Here is a 10,036-nt window from a genome sequence, read left to right as displayed (position 1 = left end):
TGACAAGTGAGAGAAGAGGAGGAGGGACCTTCATGTGGGCCAAAAGCTGGAATTGCCAGTTACTCTTGTGCTTAAAATTCTTCTTTGGTTTCCCCTTGTCAATGGGGAAATTTCAATTTCCACTGCCCATTAATGTGACACACAGGGTTTGGCCCAGCCCCATCTCGCTTTTCTAAATTTTTTAATTGTCTTTTTTTTTTTTTTTTTTTTTGAGACAAGATTTCACTCTGTCATCCAGGCTGTAGCGCAGTGGCACAGTCATGGCTGGCTCACTGCAACCTCCACCTCCCAGGCTCAAGGAATCCTCCCTCCTCAGTCTCCCAAGTAGCTGGGACTACAGGTACTCACCCCCATGCCTGGCTGATTTTTTAACTTTTTGTAGGGATGGGGATCTCACTATGTTGCCCAGGCTAGTCTCAAACGCCTGGGCTCAAGCGATCCTCCCATCTCAGCCTCCCACAGTGCTGGAATTAAAGGTGTGTGCCATAGTGCCTGACCTAGCCCTGTCTCTTCACATGATCTCCAGACTCTCACCTTCAGGCTTCCAGACTATTGGCAGCTTGGTTGATCCAGCGGTGTCACACATCAGCTTTCCTCCCTCCGTAATAATCCCACCTTCCATATGCCCCTATGCCTTGGAATTGCCTGCTCATCCTCAAGAATCTGCTGCTCCCTCCCCAGTAACCCGTCTCCCAGTTGACCATTCCCTCTTGGGCCACTGTAGTAGCCTCAGCACCTGTTTAGCAATTCTGTAAATCCCTCCAGGTGGAGATGACCATGTCTTATCAGCCACTCTATTTCCAAAGCCCAGCAACCTGTGTGCCACATAAATAGATACTTAACTGATGCTTGTTGAATCAAATCGGATTTAAATTGACTGTGATCCCAAGGTAACAAGCCATTTTCTTTTTCTTGGTTGACTCATAAAAAATGTGAAAAGAAAAATAAAGTTAGAAGTGTATATCATTCCCAGACAAATTAAAAGACAACTTCCATGTGAATTTTGGATATGGATATTCTGAGCTGGGTGTGGTGGCTCATGCCTATAATCCAACAGTTTGGGAGGTCGAGGTCGGCAGATCACTGAGGCCAGAAGTTCAAGACCAGCCTGGCCAACATGGTAAAACCCCGTCTCTACTAAAAATACAAAAATTAGCTGGGTGTGGTGGCACGCACCTGTAGTCCCAGCTACTCGGAAGGTTGGGGCATGAGAATTGCTTGAACCTGGGAGGCAGAGGTTGCAGTGGGCCAAGATCACACCACTGCATTCCATCCAGCCTGGGTGACAGAGTGGGACTCTCTCTCAAAAAAAAAAAAAAGGAAAGGAAAAAGAAAAAGAGGCCGGGCACAGTGGCTCACTTCTGTAATCCCAGTGCTTTGGGAGGCTGAGGTGGGCGGATGTCCTGAGGTCAGGAGACTGAGACCAGCCTGGCCAACATGGTGAACCTCTATCTCTACTAAAAATACAAAAATTAGCCAGGCATGATGGTGGATGCCTGTAATCCCAGCTACTCAGGAGGCTAAGGTGGGAGAATCTCTTGAATCCAAGAGGTGGAGGCTGCAGTGAGCCGAGATGGTGCCATTGCACTCTAGCCTGGGCAACAGAGCGAGGCTCCATCTCAAAAAATAAAGAAGAAAGAAAAAGAAAATTCTGTCAGAATATAGATGGAGGTAAAACCAAATTTGTCTCCTTAGTTTATTGTGACACTTTAGACCCAGGATTACACTCAGTTGACTTTATCTATTAGTGATTGTAAGAGAAATGGGTGTTCTGGTTAATCAAATAAAGAAGCATATAAAAGAAAACAGAAGGCTTGGTTCTTGTCCTGATTTTCCACTTACTACCACCTATGGACTTTGGGCAAGTTCCTTCACCTCAATTCCTTCAGTTTTAAAATACAGTTGATTAAATGTTCTTGTTGAAAATGCAGTACAAGCTGGAAATAAATCTGCCAGTGTAAGGTATTATTAGGCATAGATGGCCAGTTTCCCAAGAATGAACTTCAAATACATTTAACACCATAAAATATTGAACAAATATTGCAGCTTTCTTGCACGATTCAGAAGGCACTTAAGTGAGTGCTCCAGGCTCTTCATGATAAGTATCATGTACCATTACAACATAAATTTGTGCAAATACCAGTTCATAGACAGTTTCATTTGATAGCATGGTATACAAGCCACTTTTAAATAATACTGTATCATTTTGGTATTGGCACCCTGTAGAAAAATCTAATGAGATGATCACCAAGCCAGCTTTAAGGTTTTCAGAGTTAAATGAATACTTACAGATGTAAAGATTTGTTTCAGCTCTGTCAGCATAATCACTGTTTATTGGTCCGCAGTGGGTTTGGAAGGATGGTGGTAAGCATTATGATGTGTTGTCAGTGATTGACACCCAAATCATTGTTTTCAGACCAGTGCATCAAATATTTGGCCTTGTAAGCTTCTTAGTTATAGAGAGGTTGAACAGCCTTGGGGATTAGTTTCATCCAAAGAGAATTTGAAAGGCTGTCCTTGGCTGCAAGCCTGAAAATTCTTGTTTACCATGGTGACATAGAAACTGCATTTGAGGGAAAACATCAGTGTTTCTTCAGACCTTCTAGAAACTATACATTGTGGTGGAGGTTACTTCATAAAGAAGTGGCCTGGGAGATGAAAAAAGCTAAACACTGAGTCTACTATTATTTATTTATCTATTTATTTTTGAGACAGAGTCTCACTCTGTCACCCAGGCTGGAGTTCAGTGGTGCCGACTGGGCTCACTGCAAGCTCCGCCTCCCGGGTTCACACCAGTCTCCTATCTCAGCCTCCTGAGTAACTGAGACTACAGGTGCCTGTCACAACGCCCAGCTAATTTTTGTATTTTTAGTAGAGACGGGGTTTCACCGTGTTAGCCAGGATGTTCTCAAACTCCTGACCTCGTGATCCGCCAGCCTCGGCCTCCCAAAGTGCTGGGATTATAGGCATGAGCCACTGCATCTGGCATCTACTCTAATTTCACCCACCATTAAGAGATGCTAATTTCGTTCCTGGATGCGACCAAAAAGAAAAGGTGGAAACTATTCTTGGTGCAGACTGTGCATTAAAATCTCTAGATAAGCCAGGCATGATGGAGCACACCTGTAGTCCCAGCTACTCGGGAGGCTGAGGTGGGAGGATTCCTTGAGCTCAGGAATTCAAGACCAGACTGGGCAATATAGCAAGATCCCCCCATCTCCAAAACAAAAACACTCTAGAGAAAACTAGTTTGGATAGAGAGAGGAGGACAGAGAATTGAATGAATGAGTGGTTCAAACTAAAAAAGGGGTGGAAATGAGATCAAGAAGCAAAAAAATCATGGTAGAGGGGAAAAAGAAGCTGCTGGAGAGACTTTGGAAGAGAAGATTTCCCCTATGCAATGTTGAGGGAAGCTTTGTAAAGCTTTTGCATTTTTGACATCATGTACAGAAAAAAAAAGCACTGGCAGTGATCCAGGCAGTAACAGTGGTCTGGGAGGTGCTAGAGAGAACCAGAAGTCAAGAGTAGCAGCAGTGACGGAGAGTGCCATTGCACTACTGCTTTGAAGGTACAGTCTGTGCCGGGCCTTACTTCTCTGGTGAGGTCCCTGGAGCAGCAGCCTCACTGGGAGCTGGTTTGACCTGAAGAATCCCAGCCCCTGTAGGCCTACTGAATCCGAATCTGCATTTCAACAGGATTCCCAGGAAACTGGATGCACTTTAGATTGAGCCTTCACCTTTTTTAGGGCTCTTGCAACCCTATCTCCTTCTTCTATTTTTTTTTAAATTAAGACAAGGTCTTGCTATGTTGCCCAGGCTGGTCTCAAACTCCCGAGCTCAAGCATTGCTCCCACTAGGGCCTCCCAAAGTGCTGGGGTTACAGGCATGAAGCACAGTGCCCACCCTCCTTCTTCTATTTTTTCTTTTCTCCTGGAGACAGAGTTTCACTCTGTTGCCCAGGCTGGGGTGCAATGGCGCCATCTTGTCTCACTGCAACCTCTGCCTGCTGGGTTCAAGCGACTCTCCTGCCTCAGCTTCCTAAGTAGCTGGGATTACAGGTGCCTGCCACCACGTCGAGCTAATTTTTGTATTTTTAATGGAGATGGGGTTTCACCATGTTGGTCAGGCTGGTCTCAAACTCCTGACCTCAAGTGATTCACCCACCTTGGCCTCCCAAAGTGCTGGGATTACAGGCATGAGCCACCGCACCTGGCCACTAGTTTTTCTTCTTTTTCCCTTCCCTTTTCATTATCTTCTTCCTCAAATGTCAAAAAAGGGTCATGTGTGACAATCAATATGTTGGGTATTTACATCTCTTCTTGGTCCTAATTCAAAGCACAAGCTAGCCTCCATTCATAAACACGTGAACAAAACCGTTGCACTGGGCCCCAGAAAGCCATCAGGCAAGATGAGCCCTCCCCCATAACATCTATATTTGTGTCATTTATTTATACAGAGGCTTAAGTATACACAGTGCTTTGTAGGGGAGCATGCCAAGAAAAGAATACAATCCCTGCTCTTTACAAAATATTTCTCTTTTTCTCTCATAACCCTAGGGAATAGCCAGGGTGGGGATGGAATTATGAAATCTTTGGACCAAAATATATGAAATGAATAGAAGGAAGCCGTAGGTATTTTTTAGAGCCTCCAGACCTCTCTAAGAAAACAAGATTTTCCCAAACGATATGCATGAGCAGATTTTTGCTTCATGTAAAAACAAGCTCTCAGTTATCTGAAGGAAATTCAAACACACACACACATACACACACATCAGAAAAGATATTTTAAAGCCATTTTGTCAAAGATATTTATAAAAGTACATTTTAAAAGGCTGGAGTGAAGTGGTGCAATCTCGGCTCACTGCAACCTCTGCCTTCTGGGTTCAAGCGATTCTCCTGCCTCAGCCTCCAGAGTAGCTGGGATTACAGGCATGTGCCATCATGCCCCACCAATTTTTGTATTTTTAGTAGAGATGAGGTTTCGCCATGTTGCCCAGGCTGGTCTCAAACTCCTGACCTCAAGCGATCTGCATGCCTCGGCCTCCCAAAGTGCTGGGATTACAGGACGTGTAATCACGTCTGGCCCGGAATAATTTTAAATTTATAAAAAAGTTGCAGAGATAGCTCAATGAGCTCCCGTATAGTTGCCCCCCAGCCTCTCCTAATGTTAACATCTTATTCAACCATGGTACATTTGTCTAAACTAGGAAATCAATGTTGTTAGCTGGGCACAGTGGCTCACGCCTGTAATCCCAGCACTTTGGGAGGCCGAGATGGGTGGATCACTGAGGTCAGGAGTTCGAGACCAGCCAGGCCAACGTGCTGAAACCCCATCTCTACTAAAAATACAAAAATTAGCTGGATGTGGTGGTGGGCACCTGTAATCCCAGCTACTCAGGAGGCTGAGGCAGTAGAATCACTAGGACCCAGGAGGCAGAGGTTGCAGTGAGCCAAGATCACATCATTGCACCCCAGCCTGTTAACTACAGACTTTTATTCGGATGGCACCAGTTTTTCCACTAACATTCTTTAGTCCAGGATCCCATGTTGCATTGAATATTAATACATTTTAATAAAATAATACAGTGAAGTCACAGGATAACACATGATAATTGATTATCAGATACAGATGGTGAAAAGAGCTTTGCCTCGGGTCAGAGTGGCCTAACACGCATCTCTGCAGGGAAAGGACCCAAGTCGCCGCCGCAGGGGTGTGAGCTTGTTTCATGCAGCGTTGGGGCAGGCATTCCAGCTCTCAATAAGAACTAATATGCTGGCCGGGCGCGGTGGCTCAAGCCTGTAATCCCAGCACTTTGGGAGGCCGAGACAGGCGGATCACGAGGTCAGGAGATCGAGACCATCCTGGCTAACACGGTGAAACCCCGTCTCTACTAAAAAATACAAAAAAAACTAGCCGGGCGAGGTGGCGGGCGCCTATGGTCCCAGCTACTCGGGAGGCTGAGGCAGGAGAATGGCGTAAACCCGGGAAGCGGAACTTGCAGTGAGCTGAGATCCGGCCACTGCACTCCAGCCTGGGCGACAGAGCGAGACTCCGTCTCAAAAAAAAAAAAAAAAAAAAAAAAAAAAAAGAACTAATATGCTTCAGTGTACGCTAACTCCCCAAGGAATTTACAGTTCACATTAGACAAAGGGTATAAAGCTCTAATTATGAACTCTGGGGTCAGAGTGGACCACGACGTTGAACATTTCCACAAAGAAGAGGAGACTTTCCCATGCTCTGAAGTCACACTTCCTGCCCCGTACTCTAGGACCGATGCGAAGCCTCAGGACTCAAGCTTATTTCTGAAGCAACGTCTGGAGTTAAAAAAAAGAAAAAGATGACAAGTTAATGAGTGCAGCACACCAACATGGCACATGTATACATATGTAACAAACCTGCACTTTGTGCACATGTACCCTAGAACTTAAAGTATAATTAAAAAAAAAAAAGAGAAAGAAAGAAAAAGAAACATTTAGACTTGCCCTTTCTGAGGAGTCACTGTTCTGTGCCTCTCTAGGGGCCACCTTCGCTCAGAGGCTCCGTTAGGCTGGTGAAGCAGGGGGCTGCAGTGGGAAGGAGAAAGGCTGAACATTCCTCAGCGTAGCGTCGGCGTCCATGAGGGGCTCTCAGCGATGGCCTTCTCCGCTTGCAAGGTCATTGGTCTTTGAGACGGACTCGCTGCCTAAGGCAGGCTAAGACTGGCATATTAGCATTCGATCTATATTTAACTTGGAATAAATACTAGATTTAGTCCTGCAGCTAGGATGGAATTTTTCCCCTTCCCCTGCCCTCCCTTTTCCTGCCTTAGAGTTGGGTCCTAGGGTAAGGCAAATGACGGGCCGACAGCCTAACATGCAGGGAGGCTCTTGCACCACCGTGAGAGTGAGCGCATGTCTCCTACAATTTTTCCACTCTAGGTCCTTTGCCTGTCTCACACAGCGTGGTTACCTCTTCCTCATCTGCAGTTTCAGCCTCACTGTGTTGTCATAATTATTTAGCACCTACAAAATGAAAAGACAGCCAAAAAACCCGAAACATCTAGCTTCCCCCTCAGTTAAGTGTTCAAAGTGTCCTAACTTCCAGCTTTGAAATCGGACTGAAGATGAACCATGCTCCTGGCACTCCCTGGTGAAAGCCCAAGTTCAGCAGATTGCGGCCATGGGGGACTGAAAATGGAACCCTGGACAAAGACACTTGCTTGGTGACCCAAGGCAAGGTGTACTTTGACTGGCACATCTATTGAATGAGTATATTAAGAGTTTAGGGTTTTAGGCTGGGGGCGGTGGCTCATGCCTGTAATCCCAGCACTTTGGGAGGCCAAGGAGGGTGGATTACCTGAGGTCAGGAGTTCAAGACCAGCCTGGCCAGCATGGTGAGACCCCCATCTCTACTAAAAATACAAAAATTAGCCAGGCATGGTGGCAGGGGCCTGTAATCCCAGCTACTCAGGAGGCTGAGGCAGGAGAATCACTTGAACCTGGGAGACGGAGGTTGCGGTGAGCTGAGATTGTTCCATTGCACTCCAGCCTGGGCAACAGAATGAGACTCCATCTCAAAAAAAAAAAGAAAAAAGAAAAAAGAAAAAGGGTTTGTGGTTTTGGAAAGAAGAGAGATTCTAGAACCTTAGAGATTTCCTTTTTTTTTTTTTGAGACAGAGTCTCGTTCTGTCACCTAGGTTGGAGTGCAACAGCATAATATCAGCTCACTGTAGCCTCTGCCTGCCAGGTTCAAGCAATTCTCTGCCTCAGCCTTCTGAGTAGCTGGGACTACAGGCGCCCACCACCACACCCAGCTAATTTCTGTATTGTAGTAGAGATGGGGTTTCACCATGTTGGCCAGGCTGGTCTTGAACTCCTGACCTATAGAAATCTGCCTGCCTCGGTCTCCCAAAGTGCTAGGATTACAGGCATGAGCTGCTGCATCCAGCCGACCCTCTTAGATTTCTGACTTAGAAATGTAAGCAGTGGGGGCCAGGCGTGGTGGCTCACACCTGTAATCCCAGCACTTTGGGAGACTGAGGTGGGCAGATCACCTAAGGTTAGGAGTTCAAGACCAGCCTGGCCAACATGGTGAAACCCTGTCTCTACTAAAAACACAAAAATTAGTTGGGTGTGGTGGCACGCACTTGTAATCCCAGCTACTCAGGAGACTGAGGCAGGAGAATCGTTTGAACCCAGGAGGTGGAGATTGTGGTGAGCCTAGATTGCGCCATGGCACTCCAGCCTGGGGGACAAGAGTGAGACTTCATCTCAAAAAAAAAAAAAAAATAGAAATGTAAGCAGTGGAAAGAAGGTGACAGAGCAGGCAAGTAGTCTCCAGAGAGATCTAACTGGTAGATGAGAACAGAACTTTATGGGTTATTGTTCTGTTTCCAGATTCCCTGGACATCCAAGCAGGGCTAGCAGCTCAGAATTGCCCCCAAGCACCTCAGTCTTAATTTTCTTGTATGAAAAATAAAGGAATTTTGGTTAATGAATGGTTATCAACCATGTCTATTCATTAGCATCACAAGGAGGCTTTGCAAACACCAGTGCCTAATCCCCACCTCTAGAGATGCTACTGAATTGGTCAGGCCTAGCCACCAGTCCTTTTCAAACTCCCCAGGTAGTTCTACTCTACTGCCAGGCTTGAGAACCTCTGTGATGGGTAAGGTCTCAGATTCCCTCTTTGACACTCTGTGATCCTGAAAGATAATAGGTAACTGCTTTTTGACTTGACAGAACCAATTCAAGCATTCCCATTAAAATAAGCAAAAGTGTAAAGAAAGGTTAAAGGTCTTTAACTAAGTCTCTGGGCCCCTGGAAGAAGGAAGCTGGGGAAAAGACAGCCATGAGGACAAGGTTAATGGTACATTTTTAAGTAAAAACTGCTCCAGAGACTCACAGCCGCAGTGGCAGCTAAAAAGTCAAAATTAAGTTTCTCTATGAGCTCAGAGGCCAGCAAGCCCAGCCCAGGGGCATGGCCTTGTAGCTCTGATCATTATGCAGTGATCCAGCTGCCCTCCCAGGCGGGTGCAGGCCCTTGGATAATCAGCCGACAATCTCAAGTTGACCTCCTTGGAGGCCACCAAAGCCAATTAAACTAAAGGTCACCCGGGTTCGGCAAGGATGATGGCCAACCTGGGCCTCACTGAGCGGCAAGTGAACAGGAGGCTGCAGTGAGTACAGTAGGTGTTAGAGCCTCAGCAAGCTGATCACATGCTGAGCACAGTAAAAGCCTGAAAGGCCCATGGAAGATTGGGCAACAGTGGATTGCAGGACCAAAGTCCCAGGGCAGGAGCACATCTAGGACCTCACAGTAGATATTCCTAATCCAGCTGCCCAGTGCGTTACAACAGGGCAGGCTCTTTGCCAGGGCATAAAGGTGTTTTTTCTGTTGTTGTTGTTGTTTTTTTTTTGCTTTTAATTCTCCTCCTGTTTTCTTTTGTTTTCTTTCTGTTTTTTATTTCTGTCTAGATTTTCCATGTATTCTATGAATGCCAAGTGCTGTGAACACCAACCCATGCTTTCAAAGAGCCTGCTGCCTCAGAGCATGTGATGTGGAACTTTCTGGTGGCCTGGGTGTGGAGGTTCTCAACCTCAGCTGCACACTGGGTTTAGTTGATCTGGAGTGAGATCTAGGCATCAGTATATTTGTTAAGCTCCCCATGTGATTCTAATATGCAGCCAAGAATACAACTCACTGGGTGAGGCCATTCCTGGCCGAGGTGAGGAGGTGGTGAGATAGATTAGAAGGGGACCATGGCAAGGATTCTTAGGGGAGTCAAGGAGGAGATGAAAGGAGGACTCAGACATGGGGATCTGGCAAGTTTTCAGAAATCACCTGCTGATGCCTTTTAAAGCTGATGCCTTTATTGAGTCTTATTCATCCATTCATCCACTACTCACCAGTGTCTAATATTGCTGTGTTTTAGAAATATGAAGATGAATTAAGACCCAGCCCCCTGCCCTTAGGGGGCACACAGTAGGAGAGACAGACTCGTGAACACATGGTGGTGTAATCAAAGTTAGTCATGGACTGTATATGTACTCAATTCT

General features: G+C 46.0%; 1 long non-coding RNA gene across 1 annotated transcript; it reads left to right on the top strand.

The window, feature by feature from the left end:
- The first annotated feature begins 7,070 nt into the window (after positions 1 to 7,070).
- Positions 7,071 to 9,673, top strand: LOC117062445. Its single transcript, XR_004428377.1, has 2 exons — positions 7,071 to 7,215; positions 9,455 to 9,673. It is a non-coding gene; the product is annotated as an uncharacterized LOC117062445 (long non-coding RNA).
- The last annotated feature ends 363 nt before the right edge of the window (positions 9,674 to 10,036 follow it).

The sequence above is a fragment of the Trachypithecus francoisi genome, unplaced genomic scaffold, assembly GCF_009764315.1.
Source record: "Trachypithecus francoisi isolate TF-2019V2 unplaced genomic scaffold, Tfra_2.0 Lachesis_group17, whole genome shotgun sequence".
Classification (NCBI taxonomy): Eukaryota; Metazoa; Chordata; class Mammalia; order Primates; family Cercopithecidae; genus Trachypithecus; species Trachypithecus francoisi.
The sequence above is the reverse complement of the archived record's forward strand: the minus strand, read 5'-3'. Positions and strand labels throughout refer to the sequence as shown.